Genomic DNA, 25038 nt, shown 5'->3' with positions numbered 1-25038 from the left:
GAAACTGGAAAACATCCCTGGGAGTTTTGATTGAACATTGGTATAAGCGTGTTCAGCATGTTGCTCACATGGAAATGTTAAAACATGCTATGAGGAAAGTGAGGGGCCAAACTACATTAATTTGACACTGTATAGCCTTCGTCCCTATGGGACGCGGGTGGCGCTGTGGGTAAAAGCCTCAGCGCCTAGGCCTTGCCGATCGAAAGGTCGGTGGTTCGAATCCCCGCGGCGGGGTGCGCTCCCGCTGCTCGGTCCCAGCGCCTGCCAACCTAGCAGTTCGAAATCACCCCCGGGTGCAAGTAGATAAATAGGGACCGCTTACCGCTTACACAGAGTTCCGTGTGCTGCGCTGGCTTGCCAGATGCAGCTTTGTCACACTGGCCACGTGACCCGGAAGTGTCTCCGGACAGCGCTGGCCCCTGGCCTCTTAAGTGAGATGGGTGCACAACCCCAGAGTCTGTCAAGACTGGCCCATACGGGCAGGGGTACCTTTACCTTTACCTTTTAGCCTTCGTCCCTAACTTTCATAAATACTATTTTTTGAGTGTTAACAACCTCAAACTACCCACCCTGGGTTTTTGAGGGGCTAAGGAGATAGCTTTACTTAGTGCTTATCTAATCATCATCAACAGCAACAACTTAGAATGATTAGGAACATAACAGAGTAAATCCTATTGAACTTGGTGGGACTTACTTCTGAGGAAAAATGCTTAGGATTGCAGTGTAAGGCTGCCCAGGCTTGACCCAGTTACCTGGGAGTAAGCTCCATTGAATACTTCTGAGAAGACAGTGTAAGGCTCCATTTACAATAAAGGAATCAATGGCTGGCTGTTGAAGCATTATAATTAAATAATTTAAAGTGGTTACATTTTCCTTCAACATTATAGGAAGGACTTCGTATGCCTGCTTCACAGTTTCCTTGCTTAGGTGCAGGTATTTTATTTTCTGTAACAGACTCCATTATTGCACCCACACCCACCACTTTTAATTGTTCTCCAAGATGTGGAGGGGAGGAAAAAGGAAAACTGGGACATTCTGGGATCAAATCAGAAACTGGGATGGCTTCTGTAATTCTGGGACTGTCCCTGGAAAATTGGGACACTTGGAGGGCATGTGGAACTGGAGTCCAAAACATCTGGAGGGTATCAGCTTGCAGAAGGCTAGAATTGGGAATCCTGGGGGAGATAGGCAAATAGTCTGACCTGGTTAGAAGGCACCTTCCTACATTCTTCCAAGTTTCAGAATGAAAAAAGTGACGCTAAAAGCAGAAAATGAAGAAGATCTAAAGGGAGGGTCTACTCTGATTTGGAGGGGGAGCATGGAAGAAAATATACTATGTGGCAAGTCCAGCTTCCTGAAATTTACAGCTTTTGTTTTTTAGAAGTAACTTTCTTCTAATGGCTGTGAAGAATAAGGATAGGAAAGAAATACAATTCAGTACACATTTAAGGGCAAATTGACCTAATTCACACTTTCCAGAATAATACATGAAGCAAAACACGGCTGTCCATTGAAATGTGCATTTCTGTGAATTTTGTGATGCATGTCGCCAGCCAGGTATTGAGTCCAAAAATGATTGAGTCCAAAAATTACTGGAGTAAAGTGTGCATAGAAATGCACATATTAGTGAAAATGAGAAGCAAGAATGCATTATCTTAGGAAACAAAGTTGTGGAAAATTGCTCACTGATTTGGAAATGTGGAAAACTCAAGTGGGAAATGAGAAAGTCAGGGAAAGTGAAATCTACAGATTCCTGCAGAGGCAGGTGACACTTGCTGAAATCTCTGAAGCCTGAGGGGCAGCTCAAGGAGGTTTTGCTGTTGCCGGTTGTTAGAAACAGGCGGTTCAGTGTCTCTTATAATAATCCCTTGTCCCTCTGCATGGTCAGAAGAAATGGTGTAAATTTATACAAAAAAGCAAACACCCCCCCATAAATTATGCAAATCTTGCTCGATTTGCATAAAATATGCAGGTTGCAGAAATCAGCTGGGCACCAATGCGAATTGCTACGAGAATATACTATTGAGGAGCTGACACGATTACCATTTCTCAAAGGGGCTCGCAGGGCACGTGACCTGCTTCCATTCCAACCTCGGAGAACTTCCTTTGTTTCCCTTGACACCAGTCGGCACATCGCAAGATCCAAAGCTTGTCTACAGAACACATAATTAGCCTTCCCCAAAGCTATTGATAACAACAGCAGCTAAACGGAGAGGGAGGCTGCACTAAAGCCGAGATGGGCCAGCACAGGATCAACCAACCAATCGGAGCCCTGGAGGTGGGGCTTGAGATCCGGCAAATAATTACTAAATGCATTTCCAGCCCAGTTGGTCTGGGCTGCTGAAAGATCTGGCTGCAGAGTGAGAGGGGAAGCAGGAATCTAAGCACCGGTGTTTGTGGAACGCTGCTGTAGCATCACCCCTGGACTGCCTCCTGCTGCCTCCTTCCTGTCTTCCTTGGTAAAAGGTACTGCCACCTGGGTGGATCATATGGTCTGGGTCTGTGATGCTTTAGCAGCCAGAGAAAAGTTTTTATTAGGAAAATTTCTGCCGCTTGTGTGGAAAAGGAAAATGGTCTACTAGCTTCTCTTCTTTGCCTGAAAAACAGCAGCAGCAATATGGTACCTCTGTATTGCTTTCCCCTTCCTAACTTTAAGATGAGGGTAATGGGGGGCAGGGGTATGTGTAGGACTGGCAGTGTAGGTGCCTGTAAAAACAGCAGCAACTACTAGTCTGAGCATTTTTAATGCTGTGTGTGAGTGAGCAGCAGCAGCAAGGTCCAAAGCGTTGCCAAGTCTGATCATCCTTGTTGTGCCATGAGAGGTAAATCTATTTAGACCTGGCATGTGTGTGAGTGTTTTTTAAAAGTATGCAATCCTCCAATGTGTGCTAATGCAGAAGTAAATCCCACTGTGTTCAGTGGTGCTTACTCCTGAGTAAATATGGGCACCATTTGAATTCAGAACTTTAGAGGGGGCCTCGTGTGAGCTGTCAAATTTGGACTGGTCCGTCCCCAAGATCCTGGCTTGTCCACGTGAAGTTTGTTTAGTACATTGCAGATGTCTGCAGACAGGCAGCCATGCAACGGTGCTCTCTGGTTTGCAAGCCAAAAAATGTTGACATTCAGGGACCATTCAAGGGCTGTTAGAAAGCCACTCTTGCAAGGAAGTGAGGGCATCCTGCACTTAGAACAGTTAAAACAACATGAGGAGGAATTTGGGAAAGCTTTTTTTGTCACAATGCTTCTAAACCAGGTGTGGGGGACCTGTGGGGCCTCCCAGATGTTGCTGGACTCCAGCTCCCACCATCCTTCACTCTTCATCCTTGGCCACGCTGGCTTCTGAGGCTTCTGGGAGTTGTAGCACAGCAGCATCAAGAGGACCCCAAGTGCAAAGTATTATCCCCTTCTGGGATATCAAATGTTGCTTGAGCATGCCTGTCCTGCACTTAACCTGTGATCCTCTGGAACCCCCACCCCAAGCCACCTTGAAGTGGCCCACAGAGGGCTGGGTATAGAGAGCTCCTGGCATTTTGCTTCTGCAGTTGTGCAGTTGAGCCCATGTTGTCAGCCTGGATATAGGCAGGAGCTCAGAGCACACCTCAGCGGGGTGCCTGTGGTGGGTATGCATGCTGTCTTTTTCTAACTGGGCTTGCTCCTGTGTCTTTAAGAGCCCTGACCCACAGAAATTTAATAGGTAAATATTTGCTCAGCACCTCTCCCCATCCTAGGAAAAGCGTCACCAGCCAAATATATTTAAGGTTACTTATTTAAAGAAAAGTCAGGTGAGGATGATTACTGCTATTACTATTATTCAAAGGGTATCCACTCTCACTCTCTGAATTGCCAACCCTCAGTAATATGAAACCCCAGTTTAAGGAACTTGGGGCTGAGGGAAAAAGGATAAAAACCAAAAGACTGGAGAATAGGTTTCACACATGCAGCTTCATAAAATGGCCATGAGCCTCACACTGTTTCAGCGCATGTGTGGACATTTCCAATGTGGGGTAGAAAGCACCAGTTCTCATTAGAAAGTATGTTCTAGCCAGGATAGATTTTGCTTTTGAATTGCAATTGTGGGACATTTAGGGCAATCGCTTTCTTATGCCTCATGTGTGAATACAGCCTGGCAGGGCAAAAACAGATTGGGCAATATTATAGCAGCTGTGTTTTCATAAGTGGAATGGGCTGGATTTGAACTTGGGTCCTTTTACCTAATAAAACCAGCTTTCAACATGTGTCTGAGGCAAACAGAACATTAAATCTGCACCCAAGCCAAGCCCACAGCCATGTGTGTGGGGCTGAGCATCTGAACGTGCCTTACATTGACTTAGAACGCTGGTCTGCATTTCTATCCCAGCATTATCATCTGCTCTGAAATCCAGCAGCTTACGATCTTGAGCAAAGTTCCTTCCCTGTTGCCTGATATCAAGGGAAGATGCTGGTGATTGAACCTGGGACATTTGGTGTGCTAGGCAAATGCTTTGCTTCTGAGCTATGGCCTGTCCATTTGTGGTCCCAGGCTGATGGTTTCTGGTTCACCTCCCCATATTGGCTTGCTTATCCATATAGGAATGGAGAGCAGCACTGCCTGAGTATGCTTGCTCAGATTGATCTGGTGTGTCCCATATACTCTTGGGCTAGAGAATGAGGAGTCTTCTTTAAGAGTGGTCTGGGGGAGGCAATGTTTGCTGCAGCATGCTCATTTTTATATTGTCAGCTGCAAGCCCAGTTCCAATGGGTGAGGCAGGTTTTTGAAGCACTACCAAAACCTGTTGAACCTATTTGCTCAGCAACCACAGGAGGATGAGGGAGCACACCATTGCCAATGATGCCTCTGCATGCAGGTTCTCTGGGAAGACCCCTCTTCCTCCCACACAAGCAATAATCTGTGCACAGACTCAGGCTTTCCCTAAGAAAGGGCTTTCCACTTTGTCAGGTGCAGGAATGACATTGATGTTTCCAACCTGAACTGATCCAAACACTGAAGATGCACCTCTTCATCCTAGCACCAGAGATCTTTATATTTTAGGACCCGTCACCTTCTTTTAATTGCATTAGCTTTGCACTGATTTTAATATTGTGTGTTTTAAATTTCTGAAGCCTACCCTGGGACCTCTTGGGTGAAGGGCAGATCAGAAACTGAAATGCTAATACTACCAATAATCAGCACCATCAATCAACAAGCCGTAACAAAGAATAACAGCAATTGGCTGCTTGCTGCCCCGACCCTCCCCCCTCGCGTGTGTGTATTCTTGCACAAATGTGTTCATATATGCCTCAACAGGCAGCCCCACCCCCCGCAGGCCAGAGAGAAAGGCAGAGAGAGTCGGAGAGTGCAGGGCGATCTTCTCGCCCCCAGCGATTCCTCCCCCACCCCACCCCAATCTTTGACTGTATCAGTGCCTCCATTGGATGGGCAAAAGCAGAGCATTTGATGAAGCGTAAGAGAGTTGCGGGTTTCTGAAGACAGTGGACGGATTCCTCCTTGAGAGTCTGTGTTTGCTTTCCGGAGACTCTGCAGGATTTGTTCGGCTGCCAACTGGGAAAGGCTTTTGATTTGAGACAGAATATTAGGAGAGATGCTTTGAAAGAGGGTTGCAGACAAATGACTCATCTGCTGTAGGAAGAGAACAACAGGAGGATGGGGGGCGGAGCTTGAGAAAGGAGCAAAGGGTATCTCTCACTTTCCTGGGTGGGGGTGATGGGGAGAATACCTGTCTGTAGCTGAAGAGTGAGCTGCAGCAGGAACTGTGGCAGCACAGAGATCACACCTGCTCACCTGCCGAGAGGGTTGCTGCAGCACAGGCATGGGGGAGTTTCACCCGGATCACTTTTTAAATTGCTCTCGTGTGAGGGGTCTGAGTTGGCAGGTAGTTTTGGGGAGAGCCCTGGTGGGCCATAGATGTTCTGATCCACCCAAGAAAAGGAGTGCTAAGCAAGTCCCCTTGCCTCAGATGCCACTCCCTCTGCACTTGTCGCCTCTGGCATATTGTTTGGGGGGGGGCAGGGAGTGCAGGCAGTGCTCTCAGTAGGGTGGCCCAGAAGCAGCAAATGAGGACGAGGCTTATGTACCTTTAATCATAGAATCACAGAGTTGGAAGGGTACCCAAATGGTCATCTAGTCCAATCCCCAAAGTAGTTGTGTAGCCGAGGGAACTTCAGGAGGTGTTGCCTACCACACAGGTCAGTAGAAGAAGTAGACAAGCCCTTTTCCTGCATCTGGCTCAGCCTCGCTCTCGGAGCCGCCAGTTGATGATCCATTTTGCTTCTGGGTTGCCTCTCTGAAGCTATCAAGGAGATATCCATAAGATGAGTAAAAGCTATAAAAATATTGTTCTAATGTTTTCAAAAAGTAAAGGGCCACTTTGGCTGGCGAGGTGCAAAGGAGGACAGGGCAAATTGTGCAGCAATAAAACCACTAGCACATTTGCAAAGCTATGCAAGGTCCAGTATGGTTTCAAATTGGATGGGAGACCCATGTTGAGATTCCTGCATTGCAAGGGGTTGCTCTAGATGGTCCTCAGGATCCCTTCAAACTCCACAACTCTCTGATGTCTCTGTGGGGTATAAATGAAACTTCCCAGGAGTCACTGGGGGAAGCCATAATGTGCTTTCAATGAATGGTGTGTAGGAAGTTGATGAGAGGTGTGGCAAGAGGCCTGTCTGTCCTCTCCGCATTTGGCCACCTTAAACCTGCTCCAAAGCCAGCTGCAGCAGCCCTGGTGGATTTCAGTGGAAGAAATCAAGTCAAATGCACACTCTGAGCCTCTGCATGTCTACTCAGAAGTAAGTCCCCCTGAGTTATCAGAGGCTTCCTTGCAGGTGGATGCGCATAGCACTGCAAGCCTTATGCTGCTGAATGTTGCTTTGGCAATGTGGTGTCTTGGTGCAACCCTGGAGGATTCTCATGGGGGGAAACAAGAAGACGACAATTCTAGCAGGTCTCATAAAATTCCCCAAGATAATTTTGCACCTCTCTAAATCTTACCCCTTGAAGACAGTCTGGAGTCTTGCTGCGATGATGTTGTACGATACTTTTTGCTCGGCGCAGTGATTCTCCTCCTCTGCAGGTCTGTGCAGAATTACCTTATCTGCTAGAGGATGTTTAGTGATTCTAAAAACAAGAGCTGTACTAATTCACAGAAGGAAAACATGTAGGTGTTTTTTTTTTAAAAAAAAAAGTTTGCCCAAAACATTGACTTTCCGTTCTTTCCTTTTTAGATTATAACACTGTTGAGTAATTAATCTTTATACATGCCTTTTCCCACTGGAAACAGTGACACAATGAATAAACTTTTAAAATAAAATACAATAAATTATTTTTCTATTATACCTTTGGATGTTTCCCACCTTTCTTGTGTGGGGGGGGGGGGGAGAGATATTTTAACAAGAAGAAAACCTCCTGTACAACCTCCTGGGAAAGTGGTGCAAAAGGTGGGAGCAAAGTCTGGTGGCAAAATCTGTTGTAGGTGTTCCATGCTGCAGCTCTGGAAGTGTGGCGTTGTCAGAGAGCAGTGTGCAGCAGAGCATGTGAAGGTCAGAAGGATGGCGAGTGCGCTAAAAAATCTAGAAACAAGTGCTGTGCAGAAATTTGTGCCTCGATTTCTCAGATGTTTTCTGCCTCTGCGAAAGAGACTTCCATTCCTCACCCTCACTCCCGCTTCCTCCACAGCACACTTGGTGATTTCATTATCATTTCTGTGACTGAGCCCTTGCCCTTGTGAGGTGGTCAAGTGTTGCACCTGTGTTTTTATTTTCAGTTAGCATTTTTCCAGCTGCCTACACTTCCTGGTTCAAAAAAGCCTCCTGGGACGCTCTTCCCCTGCGCTCTGACTGAAGTGTGAGCACCTGGGAAGACAGCAGAGTACAGATCACAGGTGAGATGAACTGTGGACCAAGAGAAAGGCCACTCACAAAAATTCAAAAGTAAAGTGAGCTCAACTATAACTCTGTACCTTACCCATTAGAATCTCACTGAAATTTTCCCTCTCTGGTCATAATTTTCAAATACAATTTGCTTTCTTATTAATTGATGAGCAGGGGCCTGTAGGAGAAAATTTTGGCACAGCAATAGGAGAGACAGCCAACATTCCTGGGGCAAATCCTTCTTGTTGCATGTTTCAGGATTTATTGGTGTGAACCGTCATGGATGTTGCTCTAGAGACTCACTTTGCCATGTTTGACCCAAGAGTTCCAGTTGGTACTTGCTCAGTAGGTTTTTGAGGAGGTTATCAGGTATTGGGGGAAAGGCAGATGAAGATTAAATGGGGAGTGTATATGAACATAAGATCCTAAATCACACCAGTCTCTCTCCACCTTCAGAATGCTCTGTTTGGGGGCTGTCTATGTATCTTCTCAGTTTTTCTTGTATTTGTTTATCTCCTTTCCTACTGGTGAGTTAGGTTGGGTTAGGCTGAGAGACTGTGCCAGGTCCAAGGTTTGTCAGCTGATCTTTGTAGCTGAGAGGGGGATTTGAACCCAGGTCTCCCAGGCTCTAGTCCAGCACTCTGACCACTACACCATACTAGCTGTGTCCTGCAAAGACCTCACTGAAGGGCAATGACTTTATTATAGGTAAAGGTAAAGGGACCCCTGACCATTAGGTCCAGTCGTGACCGACTCTGGGGTTGCGACACTCATCTCGCTTTACTGGCTGAGGGAGCGGCGTACAGCTTCCGGGTCATGTGGCCAGCATGACCAAGCCGCTTCTGGCGAAACAGAGCAGTGCACAGAAACGCCGTTTACCTTCCCACCAGAGCAGTACCTATTTATCTACTTGCACTTTGACGTGCTGTCAAACTGCTAGGTTGGCAGGAGCAGGGACCAAGCGATGGGAGCTCACCCCGTTGCAGAGATTCGAACCGCTGACCTTCTGATCGGCAAGTCATAGCTCTGTGATTTAACCCACAGCACCCCCCGCATCCCGAATGACTTTATTAGGCCAGCCAAAATGTCACAAAATTTTAAGCAACTTTTGTGTTTTCCAAAACTCTTCATCAGACTGGTTGGTGAGTAAAGGGGCACGGAAGGGGACAAGAAAGTGGGCCTGGCAATTTAGAGAAGGGTGGGTACCCCTCCCTCCCACTGCCAAATTCAGAGAATTGGTTGTTAGGTGTTTTTTCATCTCTGAATCCCTAGTGTAACCTGGAACTTGCATAAACATCTAGGAGTGCCTAATCTATAAAGTCTGCTATCTCCTTTACCCTCTTCGAAACATTGGAAGTTGCCTCAGACTGAGAGAGGCCATTGGTCCACATCTGTAGCTCAGTCGTGCATACAATGACTAGCTGTGGCCCTCCAGGATTTCAGGGTGTGTGTGTGTGTGGGGGGGTGCTATCCCAGACCAGCTTGGGCGTTCTGCCAGCAAAGCAGATGCTGGGCCCCTGAGTCACGGCCCTTCTTCATCATGCCCGAGACCAATGCAGACTTTGACCGTGGACACACCACACTTTTAAAGCACAAAGAATTCTGGGAACTATATTCCCCGGTGCTACAATTCCTAGCACTCTTAGAAAACTACAGTTCCTGGGATTGTTTGGAGGGAGTTGCAGTCTTTAAATGTGTGGTGCGTGTGTAGCCTTTATGGCTTTAGCACAAAGCCAGCTTTCCTTAAAATCTCTGCTCAAAACCTACCTCTCAGGTGAAGCAGTTGACGCTGCTCCTTTGTCATCACCTCCTTACAGAAACTGAAGGCCTGCATCTGCATCAAGGCATAGGTGTCCTAATGCCCCCCCTCAACCTCCCTCTGGTAATGTTTGCAGCTCTCTAAATTTAGGACCAGATTGCGCCTTATGTGTAATTCTGTGATTCTCTCCTTGCCACCTACCATCCCCAGAAGGAAAATGGAAAATCAGTTTGGAGTGTGTAGGGGTGGCTGAATCCTAAGAGCGAGGGTGGTGTAACAATTAGAGCACTGGACTCTGGGAGACCAGGGTTCAAATCACAGCTCTGCCATGAAGCTCACTGGGTGACCTTGGGCCAGTCATTCTGCCTCTCAGCCTAACACACCTCACAGGCTTGTTGTAGGGATTAAATGAGGATTGGAAGAACCGTGTATGCCACATGGAGCTCATTGGAGAACTGCCATAAGTTCCAGCTGCTGGGAATCACAAGTGAGGAGAGTGCTGCTGCTGCTGCTGCTGCTGCTGCTGCTGCTGCTGCTGCTGCTGCAGCAGCAGCAGCACTCAGCTGCCCGCTGCATGCTTCCCTTTGTGGCATCCGGTTGGCCAAGTTGAGAACCAGGCTCTAGACTAGATGGACTCCTTTTGGCGTGATCCATCTTCTGATGTTCTTCCCCACCACCCAATTTTCTACTCAACTTCTTTTTTGCTTGTGGGAGAAAAGAACTAAGCAGCTTGCCAGGAACGTGTTAAGCAGCCCCTTCTAACTCATACAGTCAGTCTTCCACTAAAGACCCAGCTTTCCATGGGTTCTTTTCCAGTTTCATGACAACATTTCTCTAAGGAAAACAGTGCAAATCCTCTGCTGTTTTTGGAAGGCATTTAGAAATGTTTGGGATGGGGTTCCTGCTATGTCTGCTGGCTCTTGGTCCAAAGTGCAGTTGGTGGGAAGCTGTGGAGACAGACTTGTGCCACTACCTGCTAGCCCCCCTTCCCAGAATACCTTGAGTGACAAGATGCAAAGAGACGTGGTGTTGCTCCCAAGGCATTCCAGGAAGTGTGGCCAGTGGGCAGATGCAGACAGAGAGTTTTCCATAGCAGCTTTGCCGTTCACTGATGCAGCTGGCTTGCAGGAGAAGCCATGTGCCCAGTAGTTTGTGTCATACCACCTTCCCACCTCTCCCAGACTATATTTCCATCTCTAGCCTTTGCTGAATTCAGGAACTTAGGAAGCTGTCCTGTACGGAGTCAGACAGTTGGTTGCATCTAGTTCTGTATTGTCAACACTGGCTGGCAGCATATATCCAGGGTTACAGACAGGAAACATTCCCAACCCAAACTGGAGATGCTCTACCACTGGGCTCTGGCCTTTCTCCAGTTTGGCTGTTGTTGTTTAGTTGTGTCCGACTCTTCGTGACCCCATGGTCCAGAGCACACCAGGCACTCCTGTCTTCCACTGCCTCTCGCAGTTTAGTCAAACTCATGCTGGTAGCTTCGAGAACACTGTCCCACCATCTCGTCCTCTGTCGTCCCCTTCTCCTTGTGCCCTCCATCTTTCCCAACATCAGGGTTTTTTCTAGGGAGTCTTCTCTTCTCATGAGGTGGCCAAAGTATTGGAGCCTCAGCTTCACCATGTGTCCTTCCGGTGAGCACTCAGGGCTTATTTCCTTAAGAATGGATACGTTTGATCTTCTTGCAGTCCATGGGACTCTCAAGAGTCTCCTCCAGCACCATAATTCAAAAGCATCAATACTTTGGTGATCAGCCTTCTTTATGGTCCAGCCTTCACTTCCATACATCACTACTGGGAAAACCATGGCTCTTACTATACGGACCTTTGTTGGCAAGGTGATGTCTCTACTTTTTAAGATGCTGTCTAGTTTGGCTAAACTGTATAATAAAGTCTTCCTGTTAAACAGAAGCTTTTGTGTCTCATCCTCAAGCGCAGGGCTGGCCCATAGTTATCCCTTGATGCTTGCATTGTGTTATGCTGAGTAATTTCCATCAATCCCTGGAGAGTCACCTGGAAAGACTAACACCTTGTTCTTTCCTCTACTCTGCTGCCAGTCTCTCTGAGACCTCCCCATCCCAGTGAAATTATCACCCTTTCTCCCAGGTTTTTTTTCTATACAGAAGTCCTTAATTCAGTCCCCTCTCCCCAAATTGCCAGGGGCAGCATGTTTTACATTTGAAGCCTCCTGGAATCGGCAGCAGAAGCTTTTGAGATTGTGCCTTTGTGCAAGACAGAAGGTTTGCTTAAGGTTATGTTGTTGTAGTAGTTGTTGTCCATTAGGCATGCTCACAGAATTTGATTTATATGAATCCTGAAGCAAACTGATCCACTCTGCACATCAGGGACCAACATATGGATCTGGATGTCTGTGGAGTGTCTTGGATTCTGAGCCATTTTTGTGACTCAGAAAGATACCAGAATGCTCTTAAAATGTGCACTGTTTAGAAATGCATACATTGAGATAAAGTACATATTTCAATAGTATTTTGAAAGAACATTTTAAATATGCATCTTCATGAGGCTTTATTTTTTAAAAAATGCAGCTAATAATTGGAAATACGATGGAAAAGATGTATGCATGGATACAGGCAGAACCTGCCCAGACCAGAAACAGGCTGATTTGTTGTAAATTTTGAAGCATTTCCATGCTCCATATTTCCTAAACTATACTGCTATCTCCATGATAATATTCTCAGGTTCATGTTGGCTCACCCCAAAGCTCTGTTTCCCAACTTAGGTTAGTCTGATGTTCAGGGCTTGCCTTGGGCATTTCATAATTCATAAAAATGCAATGCAGTCCCATATATTGCTACAAAGCATTGATTTCACCCCCTCCCCTGTTGCATCTGGCATAGATGTAACCCCACAGCCGGGGGGGCGGAGGGGGTGGGGGGGAGGAGAGAGAGAGAGAAGGAGGGCAGGAGAATAATACTCTTTCAGATCCTGTTGATCTCAACACATGCCTTCTGCTATTCATGTGCTATATTCATGTGCTATATACCTTTTTAAATAAACAATTGAATCAGTCCCATCAGATCTCCAACAACTGAGATTAAAATAGGACTGTGTTGTTGTTAAATCTGTTACAAACTGCAGGAGACCTATTTCTGCCTTCTGGTCCTAATAGTTGCCAGCTTTTTAACCAGCCCTTGCTGCTGTGTTTTTATCTGTGGCTTGATCACAGTATGCCCTGGAAAGAAATTATATCACTTGCAAACACTGTTCTCCTGTGTGCACACACCTGCAGGTACACCCCAATTCTCATGAAAATTACCAGCATTTTAATGCAAATTTCTCAAAATGGTCTTCAATTTTGCCTAATGTACACATTTTTGCAAATCATTTCCCCAAAACATAGCACATGTTTTTGTTATTTCTGCTAATATGTGCATTTTTATTAACACCTTACCCTAGTATATTGTTGCAGCCCGCGCCAATCTCTGAGCAATGTGAGATTCCAGTCACACTTACTCAGGGTCTGTGTTTTCTTTTGGAAATGAGCATCAGCACTCCAGGAGGGTCTTGCTTCCTCCATAGGTGCAGCCCTTGATCCAAGCAGACATCATGTTCTGTCTGCTGCTTTGTGTCTCCCGGTCACATAACTCAACTGCTGAAGGAGGGATGGGCCCCATCCACTGGCCATCTCAGTCAGAGTCCTTTTGATGCTTGGTTTATTTAATGGCCTGTCCCCTGGTTATCATCTAATTTGTTTTTAACACATCCTGATTCCTAGGGTTTAGAAAGGTGTCTAACACACAGCTTAATACACACAGGTCTGGGGAATTATAGATGTCTCATACAAAGCCTAATACACATGAGTCTGGCTTAATACACCCAGGTCTGGCTATTTAGGGTGTTTGGCATCCACAAACTCACAGCAATATGCATTTTATACACATTACTTGGCGGGAGAAGTGCACTGCAAGATTAGACGAAGTGTGAATGTTGAAGGATGGCAGTGTTTTGATTCCCATATGGTTCCAGAAAGCAAAAATTAAGTAAGTTTGCCTTCAAATGCAAAACTGAATCAAAATTCTGCCCCATCTTTTGCAATGGTGTAGTACAGTGGGACTCAGCTTTGGGACTTTTTTCAGAGCAGGAGTGATGCCATTATTTGCCAGAGCATCAACACAACTGACAAACATCTTTTGTCCCAGCACATATGTGAGGTGTTAAGGAGTCTTTCAAGTTTGCTTGTGACAGATTAGGACTGAGGAAGCCAGAGAATCAGAAAAACAATCAAGCAGAAGATGGATATTTTTCCTTTTCTTTCATGGAGTTTCTATTTCAGGCTAGCATTTTAAATGGTAGCACTTCTTTGCAATATGGTTTGCATTTATTATTAAAAGCTAAAGATATTGTTTCAGTGCAGCAAATGTATTTTCTTAACACATTTTTACAAGTAGAATCTCTGCAGTCAGAAGTAACCTCTCCTGATTCCATGGAGTTTATTCCCAGGAAAAAACAATGCATAGGATTTCGGTCATGCTGATCCTAACAAACTGGGTATTAGGCTGTGTGTTGCTGTGCATTGGGTATGTGTAATTCAGGAATGGGGAACCTTTTTCAGTCCAAAGGCCACATTCCAGTAGTGGGTGAGATCAGAGGCAAAGTGGACAGTGGATGTTTTGGACCATGTAAGCAGTGCTCAAATTATGGACAAAGACAACAACCCCTTCTCCTTTCGTGATGCCCATTCAGTATCAGTATCAGTATCAAACTTTATTTTGGTCACAGACCAGCATAAGATTAAAAATATGAGGATAAACCGAGCAAATGAGACTTAAAACAGGTAAGGGATAAACACTAGTAGTTAAAATGTGATTATATCCTACATAACTGAAAGACAGAAACCGGGACAAATGTGACTATAAGTGAGGGAGCGTGAAGGAGCACAGGTCCTTTTATGTGATGCCCGTTACAGTTTGCTACTCTCCTTAAAAAGCTACTTGCATTTTGGTTGTGCAAGTTCATCCTTTGTCATGTGTGTGAAAATGAGCCACCCTACATTAATCACCAAGGAAAGAACATTTGTATCATCCAATGTCAAGTCAAACAGAATGCTTGTAACAGAGACACTTAGCCGATTCAGCTCAGTGCAATCACATGGCAAGAGATAAAGTGATGTACTGCACGGATGAGCCAGATCTTTGTCATAGAAACTCTTCCAGGTAATATGGGCAGATCTGATCTGGGAGAATTTATGAGCCGGGTGCTCCCTCCACAGACACCAGTTACTTGTGGTGGGACTACATGTGATGGTGGCAGATGCGAGTCACTCACCAACAGCTATAGAGAGGTGTGTAGATCCCCTCCCCCTTCTGATCTTATTTCTGTTTTCAGAGTAGCAGTAAAGGGCGGTATTTGGAGGCATGAGAGAGGAAGCACTTTGCTTCTGCCCTTGAAATTACCAATGTTCCTCTTCTGGAGAAGGTTTTAGGCATATTTACTATTTTTGAACCTGTTCAGTGCTCTCTGGTACCTCCCCTTCGGCTGCCTGTTTTCTTCTTGGCTCTTCTAGCCCTGCCCCCTCCTTGCCTGCTGTTCCTTCTGCATTCCTTTGTTAGAGATGTGGATGACCACCATCTGACCAGAGGCTACCTCATGAATGGACAGCATCCTGACCCTACATCTCAGTTACAGGGGGCTTGGGCTTCAGTAAACGAAAAGAGAGCTATCACATTGATCACGTGGTGACATTGTGGAGGACAAGTAAGGGTCTCCCTCCCTTCCTACTGTGCCGAATAGGCAAGTAAGTTTTGGCTCACCCCTGCTATTTTGTAGCAAGTATCTTATGATGCTTGTAACCCCCCTCCACATTTCATCTCCAAATGAGGCAGATTACTGCTAAGGTGGCCCTCAAGGTCTCTCTCTGTGGCCCTTGGAACTCTCTCCAGGCCACCCTAGCCACCCCCCCTTTCCCCAGGCCAAGCCCTCCCTTGCCCTGTTTGCAGCCTCCTGGAATGTCTTTGCCTACCTGGAATGTGTTCTTGAACTCTGAAAATGCCTGCCTGGATGGAGGAGAGAGAAAGTGTGCAAAAACTACCCTACTGGGCAAAGGTGAACATTACTTCAATTGCCTGCCCAGTTTTGCCTCTTGCCACCCACCCCCACTGCTATGTGGCCCCTGAAAGGTTGCCCAGATGGGAAGGTGGCCCTCAGGGTGCACAAAACCTCCCCCCGCCTTGCTGAAAGAGTCCCCCAGTCTTTGATGTTTGACTCTCTGCAGCTTTGCCCAAAGCTCCGTCCGCTCCTGGTCACCTTGGCATGAAAGTGCCGGCTGGCACTTTTACCGCGTCTGCTCAATGTGCTGATGCTCTTACTTTCCTCCCCGCAATAGGAGCCCCTGCTGGCGCCAGCTGCCAGGTAACATGACCTGCGCAGCCAAAACGCAGACATGGGGCTCAAGGTTGGCTGCGGGGGTGGGGTGGGGGTGCCGTTTTCTCTGGGAGTCTTGCTGCTCACATACATATTTATGAATTAGAAGGAAATAAAGTTGTCAAGGGATATCTAGTTCACAGAATGACCTTGACTTGAGGAAACACTCCCCGGGGAGCCATTCCTAATTCCTCTCTAATTTTATTGCTGGCTTAATTTCTTGTTAACTGCAATGCTCTTCTTTCTTCCCTGATCACCGGTTTTGTCTCATTTAGCAAAAGGGGGCTAAAGAGAACATATTTTTTCCTATGGAAATGAAACTGCTGTTCTTTCCTTATAGTGTGGCCTTCCCCAAGTGGGAGCCCTTCCACCAACGCTTTGGATCACAGCTCTCATGAGCCCCACCATCATAGGGCCTTGCTGGCTGGGGAGGAGGGGCTGTTCTAGCACCTCTCTCAATGCACCAATGTGTAGCATCCCTGGGCACACGCTCTGATGTGCTCCTCTCTGCTTCATGGTTATTCTTCCACCTGGGGGCACAAACAGTAGTTGACAGGGCTTAGGAGGTAAGAAGGCTGCCTTCTATTAAGTGCTTTCAGTTGAATCATAGATTCAGAAGGATCATCTAGTCCAACTTCCTGCAATGCGGGGATCTCAGCTAAAGCATCCATGACAAATGGCCTTTCAACCTCTGCTTAAAAACCTCTAAGAAAGGAGAGTCCACAACCGCCACTGTCGAACAGCTCCTCCTGTCAGAATGTTCTTTCTAATCATCATCATCAGCAGCAGCAGCATCATTTTTTATTTTTTTATTTGTACCCTGCCCATCTGACTGGGTTGCCCCAGCCATTCTGGGAGGCTTCCAGCATATATAAAAACATAGTGTCAGGACTGCCGCTAGGTCCCAGCTCACAGAGGACCAACGCCCGGTGGATATAATGTACAAAAGTCTTTATTGAAGTTTAGTTTCCATTTCAAAGCTCTGGGCGCGCAGACCCACGTCTTGACGCTAGACCGGCTAAGTCCCCTCTGACTCACTGCTCCTCCCACACCAGTTTAAGATCCTAGCCCGGCTCCACCTCCTGCGCTGTTCTTTCCTTCGCTGGGTCCTTCTGCCCTCTGGGGTTTCCTCCTTCCTGGACTCCTCTGACGCTGAGCCTCCTGAGTCCTGCCCTTCCTTCCGGCGGGCTTTAGGACCTGGCTCCCTTCCCGGGCTCCCCGCTGTGCCGCGCTCCTGTACATTTGAACTTGGCGCGCGCGCCCAGCCGGTGACTTTCCTTCTGACCGTTTCCCCGCTTCCTGATGTGGGCGTTGCCAAACCTGACTCCTCTCCTCCCTCTGGTGGTGAGGACACTGGTCCCGACTCCTGGGACTCCCCCTCCCCACTGCGCTCTGGTGGAGAAGCTGGTCCTGATTTCCAACTGCTGCTCAGGGACTCCCCGCTAGCCCCTTCCTCCTGGGGCTTCCCCCCTGGAGCCCCCCTCACTCTGGCCACCGGCGCTCCCTTCTGTGAGTCCTCCGATTCGCTAGAGAGGCTTGTGGAATAACTCTGGCCACTGTCACTGCCTGCGCCCCCCTCGTACTCCTCCTCCTCACTCTCCATTTGCTCCCCCTCCTGTGTCTCTCCTTCTGAACCCCTGACACATAGTAATACATTAAACCTTAAAAAGCTTCCCTATACAGGGCTGCCGTCAGAGGTTTCCTAAATATTATAGTTGGGATCTCCTTTCGTGTCATATGAAGCGATTGATTCGAGTCCTGCCCTCCAGAACTGGAGAAAACAAGCTTGTTCCCCCCTCCATGTGACAGCCCTTAAGATATCATATCATATCATAGAATCATAGAATCATAGAGTTGGAAGAGACCACAAGGGCCATCGAGTCCAACCCCCTGCCAAGCAGGAAACACCATCAGAGCACTCCTGAAATATGGTTGTCAAGCCTCTGCTTAAAGACCTCCAAAGAAGGAGACTCCTTTCAGTCTCCTCCAGGTTGAACACACCCAACTTCATCAACCATTCCTCATTAGGAACCCTTGACCAGACCCTTGACCATCTTGGTCACCCTCCTCGGTCCATGTTTCAGCATGTGATGCCCAGTTGCTGTGAGAGTTTCACGTCGGGTTGCATGACCTGTGATGTTCTACTGAATAAGATAAGAAAGCATATGGAAGAGAAGGAAAATAGATCCCTCTGGGTTGGCCACAAGCACCTGGTATTTGCTGGCACTGGAGATGCTCCATAGCAATCCTGACCAGTAGTTGTGGGCAGTGGTAGCCTCCACTGAACTGGGACCATTTGCACAGGAGCTTTGCCAGTGAGCAAAACTCCTTCGCCAGAATGGGAAGTGGACAAAAGACCAAGTGGTGAGCCAGGAGATTTCTTGGTCTGAATCTCACCCCTGCAGTAAGCTCACTACTAAGTTACCACAAGGCCACCAGAGGTGCAAGCAGATGAATCTGTCAATTTTGGCTCCCCTCTGTTCTCTGCATTTCTACATCAATTTGTAAATTCTTTTTTTAAAAAGTCCTCATGAAAATTCACCAGCATTTTAGTGTGAATTTCTCCATAATGTAAATATTTTTGTTTACATTGTTGCAAACTATATCCCCTAAACAATGAATTTTTGTGTGTGTATTGCTAAGTACACTCTTATCCAGGTGTGTGTCTGTGTACACCTTACTTGGCTGGAGAACTATACTGCAAATTTAACACATTTCCAACATAGCAATACAGTAACAAACAAAATAAACTCTTTGCACTGCTGAGCTCGTGACTTCCCTCCATCCCTTCAACAGGTTTTTGTTTTCAAGTCTTTATATCACACTTTAAATCCTCAACTTCTGATCTTTGTATCCTTATTATCTAGACTCTTTGGTCTAGAAAGTTTAAAGTTTTTTCAGGTTTTTCATTGCAGGCTTTATTTCAATCCCACTAGTATCTTCAGATTTTTACAATAATTATATACTCAATAAATTTACTCCAGTCTCTCTGAAATTTTTTGTCATCTTGGTCCCAGATTCTACTTGTCACTTGGCTAATTCCACATAGTCCATGATTTTCGTCTGCCACTCCTTGATCATTGGTAATTCCTGCATTTTCCACCTTTGGGCTAATAAAGTTCTTGCCGCAGTCGTGGCATGCATAAATCGTCTTTGATCTATCTTTGCAATTTCTTCTCCCATCACACCCAGCAAAAATGCTTCTGGTTTTTTGGGGAAGGTATATCTAAACATCTTTTAAAATTAATTGTAGATCAGTTCCCAAAATACCTTTACTTTATTGCTAAGACCAGACCATGTCATTACCGAGGAGGCAGGTTTAGTCGTTGTTTGAGGACTATCCCTGCCTCCAGGTCTGGTCCTGACCGGAAGGATACAGTAATCAGCAAGGGAAACCCACATGACCTGAAAGTGTTGCTGTGCAATGCCAGGTCAATGATGAATAAAACCACTGCTATCCACGACCTGATTGTGGATGGAGGATTTGACCTGGCATGTGTGACAGAGACCTGGTTGGATGAAGCAGATGGGCCTGTCCTTGCCGCTGCTTGCCCACCAGGTTTCTCTTACGCACAGCAACCCAGGTCATGTGGGCAGGGTGGGGGGGGTTGCAGTGATTTTTAGGAAGTCATTAGTCTGCACCAGGCGTCCTATTGGGAAGACCCAGTTTTCTGAGTGCATGTTCTGGAAGTTGGGCAATAGGGGCAGTACAGGATTCCTACTGGTGTACAGACCTCCCCGCTGCACCAAGGATTCCCTGCCCGAGCTGCTTCAGGTCGTGGCGGATATGCTCCTGGAGACACCTAGCTTGGTTGTCCTGGGGGATTTTAACATCCATGCCGACACGACCTTACAAGGGGCCGCTCGGGACTTCGTGGAAAGCATGGCCTCCATGGGGCTGTCCCTGAATAAGTCTGGCCCAAGGCATAGCCGCGGACATGCCTTGGACCTGGTGTTTACCTCTATGGATGTTGGTGATCTGACACTAAGTAAAAGTGAAACGAAAGAAGTGCCATGGTCAGATCACTTCCTGGTGCAACTGGACTTCTCCGCAACCCTTCCCCTCCGCAGGGAGGTGGCACCGATTCAGATGGTCCGCCCCCGCCACTTAATGGATCCAATTGGCTTCCAGAGAGTGGTAGGGGATGCTTTATCCCAAGTTGATGGCCTTTCAGCTGATTCCCTGGTGGCACGCTGGAATGCGGAGTTAACCAGGGCTATTGACTGTCTGGCTCCGAAGCGCCCTCTCCGATTGCATGGAGCCCGGACAGCCCCGTGGTTTTCCCCGGAGCTGAGGGTGATGAAACAATCGTTGAGACGGCTAAAGCGCCGGTGGCGGAAAACTCATTCTGAATCAGACCGGACACGGGTTAGAGCTCAACGTCGAGCCTACCAAGTGGCAATGGTGACGGCGAAGAGGGCCTTCTTCGCCGCCTCCATTGCATCTGCAGAAAACAGCAGCAGGAGACTTTTTCAGGTGGTTCGCAATCTATCGGAACCACCTGTACCACCGGGGCCTGGTAGGGACCCCAAGATCTACTGCAATGCTTTTTCAAAGTTTTTTGCAGATAAAATCGCTCAGATTCAGAAGGAGGTAGACTCCACCGTGGGAGCAGGGCCAGGGCGGGAGATTGCTAGAGTTCTGTCTGGTCCTGTTACATGGGATCAATTCCAATCTGTTACCTCCGAGGATGTGGACAGGCTGCTTGGACGAGTGAAACCGACCACCTGTCTCCTTGATCCTTGCCCATCCTGGCTGATAAAAGGGAGCCGGGAAGGGCTGGGCGATGGGCTCTGCGGGGTGGTGAATGCTTCCCTCTGTGAGGGAGCCTTCCCAGACCCGCTGAAAGAGGCGGTCATTAAACCGCTTCTTAAAAAAACATCTTTAGACCCGGCCAATTTGGCCAACTATCGCCCAGTCTCAAATCTGCCATTCTTGGGCAAGATGATTGAGCGGATGGTTGCTGAACAACTCCAAGCACGCCTGGAAGAAATGGACCATTTGGATCCCTTCCAATCGGGATTCAGGCCTCACCATGGGACTGAAACTGCCTTGGTCGCGCTGGTTGATGATCTCCGGCGGGCTAGGGACAAAGGTGAGAGCTGTTTCCTAGTTCTGCTGGATCTCTCAGCGGCCTTTGACACCATCGACCATAACAACCTTCTGGACCGTCTAGAGGGGCTGGGAGCTGGGGGCACTGTCATACAGTGGTTCCGCTCCTTCCTCCTGGGCCGTGTCCAGAAAGTGGTGGGGGGGGGTGAGTGTTCAGACCCCTGGGCTCTCACTTGTGGGGTGCCTCAGGGTTCTGTCCTCTCCCCCATGCTTTTTAATATCTATATGAAGCCGCTGGGAGAGATCATCAGGGGGTTTGGACTGGGTGTTCATCAGTATGCAGATGACACCCAGCTCTACCTCTCCTTTAAATCAGAACCAGTGAAGGCGGTGAAGGTCCTGTGTGAGTGCCTGGAGGTGGTTGGAGGTTGGATGGCGGCTAACAGATTGAGGTTGAATCCTGACAAGACAGAAGTACTGTTTTTGGGGGACAGGAGGCGGGCAGGTGTGGAGGATTCCCCGGTCCTGAATGGGGTAACTGTGGCCCTGAAGGACCAGGTGCGCAGCCTGGGAGTCATTTTGGACTCACAGCTGTCCATGGAGGCGCAGGTTAACTCTGTGTCCAGGGCAGCTGTCTACCAGCTCCACCTGGTACGCAGGCTAAGACCCTACCTCCCCGCGGACTGTCTCGCCAGAGTGGTGCATGCTCTAGTTATCTCACGCTTGGACTACTGCAACACGCTCTACGTGGGGCTACCTTTGAAGGTGACCCGGAAACTGCAATTAATCCAGAATGCGGCAGCTAGACTGGTGACTGGGAGTGGCCGCTGGGACCACATAACACCGGTTCTGAGAGATCTGCATTGGCTCCCAGTACGTTTCCGAGCACGATTCAAAGTGTTGGTGTCAAAGGAGCTGTCAAAGCTGAAGAATAAAAAGAGAACTTTGTTATGAGGACTTTGCCGGTTACATTTGTTACAAATTAGATATAAATTGATTAAAACAAGGAATAACAAGTTACTTTGACTGTTGGGTGCGATCTGGAAGGAAACTGAGTTACTATAATCCCTCTAGAGGGGCTGTGGGACACTACAAGTATTGCTGGCATGGAATTTGAATTGGACTTTTTATCTCCTGGGAAACTGCAGAAATGGAACACTATTTTGTCTACAGAGGTCTCTACACTAAAGGAGACAATAGACTTATCTATTGAAGAATGGAAGGGACTTGACGTAAAGTTTTGTTCCTGAATAACAAAGCCTCTGTAGGGGATTTAGAAGCTTTTGGAATTGGAACATTTTTGCAGGAGAGCAGGAAAAGAAACTAGAGGAAAGTGAGGAGAGAGAATAATAAGAACAACATGAACAACAAGAATTGGACAAAGTTGGAAGTGGGAACATTTGGGACATCCAGATTGGAAAGGTCTAAAGAAACAAAATTGGAGTTTTTACTCTTAAATACAGAGATCTGGATGGAAAAAATGGACCTTTTTGAGATAGAGTTTTTCTAAGATTGGACGCTCGAAACTAAAGATGATCAAAAAGACGGCAAAGACTATTAAAAAGACGGCAAAGTGGACTTGTGAAGGATTTCGGCCTAGATGTGGGATCTCCAGGATGACAACAGGCACTGATGGACATTGGGGAACGCAACCGGGAAAGGGGGGAGGTAATTTGGAATCCAAAGGGTGTTAAATTATACTTTATTCATTTTTCTATTTTCTTTTATTTTAATCTGTTCTGCATATTAAAGAGGGGAACTCGTGGAAGGGAGCTGGGTCGATTTTAGGGGATGGAAAAACATTTTTAACATTGGGTTAATTATAAAAAGTTTAAAATTTGGGGTAAGAACTTGCTGAATCTATTTGAAGGAATTGGAATACAAGAGGGGGTGGGGTGGGGAAGTGCTGGAAAGATGCTAATGAAAATAAGGTTATAAAATGGATGTTTTATTTCTTTTCTTATTTCTGTTATATTTGAAAATGTTCAATAAATATTATTAAAAAAAATAATAATAAAGCCCTAAACGGCCTCAGTCCTGTATACCTGAAGGAGCGTCTCCACCCCCATCGTTCAGCCCGGACACTGAGATCCAGCGCCGAGGGCCTTCTGGCGGTTCCCTCATTGCGAGAAGTGAGCCTACAGGGAACCAGACAGAGGGCCTTCTCGGTAGTGGCGCCCACCCTGTGGAACGCCCTCCCACCAGATGTCAAAGAGATAAAGAATTACCTGACATTCAGAAGACATCTTAAGGCAGCCCTGTTCAGGGAAATTTTTAATATGTATTGCTGTACTGTTTTTAACACTGATTGGGAGCCGCCCAGAGTGGCTGGGGAAACTCAGCCAGATGGGCGGGGTATAAATAATAAATTATTATTATTATTATTATTATTATTATTATTATTATTATTATTATTATTATTATTATTATTATATAAGTCCACCACATATGGTAAAAATCTCCGTCTTTCTCTTTACATTTCCAGCATAGTTTGTTCCTCATCCTATACATTTTGGCTGACTTCACCGGTGTCAAATACCACCTGTACATCATTTTCATTACATTCTCTTTTAAGGCCATGCGTGCAGTAAATTTTAAGATTTCATTCCACAATTTTGACCAAGATTCAAACTCAATATTATACCCAAAGTCAATAGCCAATTTTATCATAACTTCTTTGATCTCTTCATCTTTTGTATACCCAGCGGCGTAGCGTGGGTTATCAGCACCCGGGGCAAGGCAAGTAATTTGCGCCCCCTAACCCGGGGCAAGGCAAGTAATTTGTGCCCCCTAACCTGGGGCAAGGCAAGTAATTTGCGCCCCCTAACCTGGGGCAAGGCAAGTACAATAATTTACTCTCCCAAGCAGCAGCAGCGAGGCTTCTCTTTCCCCCGCGCTCTCCCGGAGCTGCCTCTTTTCTTTCCTTTTTTCTCTTTCTCCAAGGCTTTTCGCTTTCTCTCCTTAATTGATTCCCCCTCCACACCGCGGCGTTTCCTGGCTGCTCCCCCCCTTCCCCTCTCTCTCCTCCTCACTCTGCTTGCCTTGCCCTGCCCTGCCTGAGGGCGCCCTGAGGAGACTCCGCTCTCCCTTTTGACCAGGCGAGGTGGGGAAAAGGGGGGAAAGTCTCTTCCCGCCCCCTCGCCAGACTCCCGGCTCCGCTCGGCTCGGCTCACTACCCCGGCGGCCAGTGGAGAGAGAAGCAATTACCATAAAGTTCCTCTCCCTCCGCTTCGCCAAGCTGTCAAAGCCCGGCAGCAGCGGCAACGGCAGCAGCAGGCGCAGCCAGACCCCCGCCCGCCCGGCTTCCTCTCCTTTTTTTGCCCGCGGCAGAAGGCTTTGCTCTCCCCCTTCTGCGACCTCCTCACCAAGCCGAGCGAGCGCGGGCTCCCTAACCCGTGGATTTTAGTAGGGGCAGAGAGCTGCTAGTGCGAGTGCGCCCCCCGCCCAAGTTGCGCCCGGTGCGGCCGGCACCCCTGGCACCCCCCACGCTACGCCACTGTGTATACCATTCTAACAAAAAATTGTACATTTTTGATAACAATTTTACTTTGCTCTCCAGCAGTTCGATTTGGAATCTCGATTTTTTTATTTTCAAATCCTGTGGTTTTTTTGTCTAAATATATCATTTACTTGATGATATTGCAACCAACCCGTAAGTACTTCCTCTATTTGGTCATATGGTTTCAGTTTTAAGCCTTTCTCGGTTTCCATCAATATCTCACCATAGGTTCCCTCCATGTTCAATTTTTTGACAGACAATACCTCTGTTGGTGAAAGCCTCCATGCTGTTTTCCGTTCTAACAGATTTTTATAACTGTCCCACACGTCATAAATCTTTCTTAACACATGGTTTAGGAACCCTTTATGAACTTTCACTTTGTCATGCCAAAAATAAGAATGCCATCCAAATCCGTTGTCGTATCCTTCTAAGTCTAGTAAATCCGTATTTTCCAAAGTTATCCATTCCTTCAACC

At 47.0% G+C, this 25038-nt stretch overlaps 2 protein-coding genes across 6 annotated transcripts in view; both read left to right on the top strand.

Moving 5' to 3' along the window:
• The window catches only part of NKX6-3 (NK6 homeobox 3), a 641500-nt gene that overhangs the window by 392546 nt on the left and 223916 nt on the right, over nt 1-25038 (top strand). The window lies entirely within an intron of this gene.
• ZMAT4 (zinc finger matrin-type 4) overlaps nt 2034-25038 on the top strand; it is a 296262-nt gene continuing 273257 nt past the window's right edge. The window contains exon 1 of one of the 5 annotated variants that reach the window (XM_083753411.1): nt 2034-2466. The gene's annotated coding sequence lies outside the window, so the exon portion shown is untranslated. The remainder of the gene's footprint in view (nt 2467-25038) is intronic. The other 4 variants (XM_083753410.1, XM_083753409.1, XM_083753412.1 and 1 more) reach the window with 4 other exon arrangements.

This window comes from Podarcis gaigeae, assembly GCF_964106915.1.
Source record: "Podarcis gaigeae genome assembly, chromosome: 8".
NCBI lineage: Eukaryota > Metazoa > Chordata > Lepidosauria > Squamata > Lacertidae > Podarcis > Podarcis gaigeae.
The sequence above is the reverse complement of the archived record's forward strand: the minus strand, read 5'-3'. Positions and strand labels throughout refer to the sequence as shown.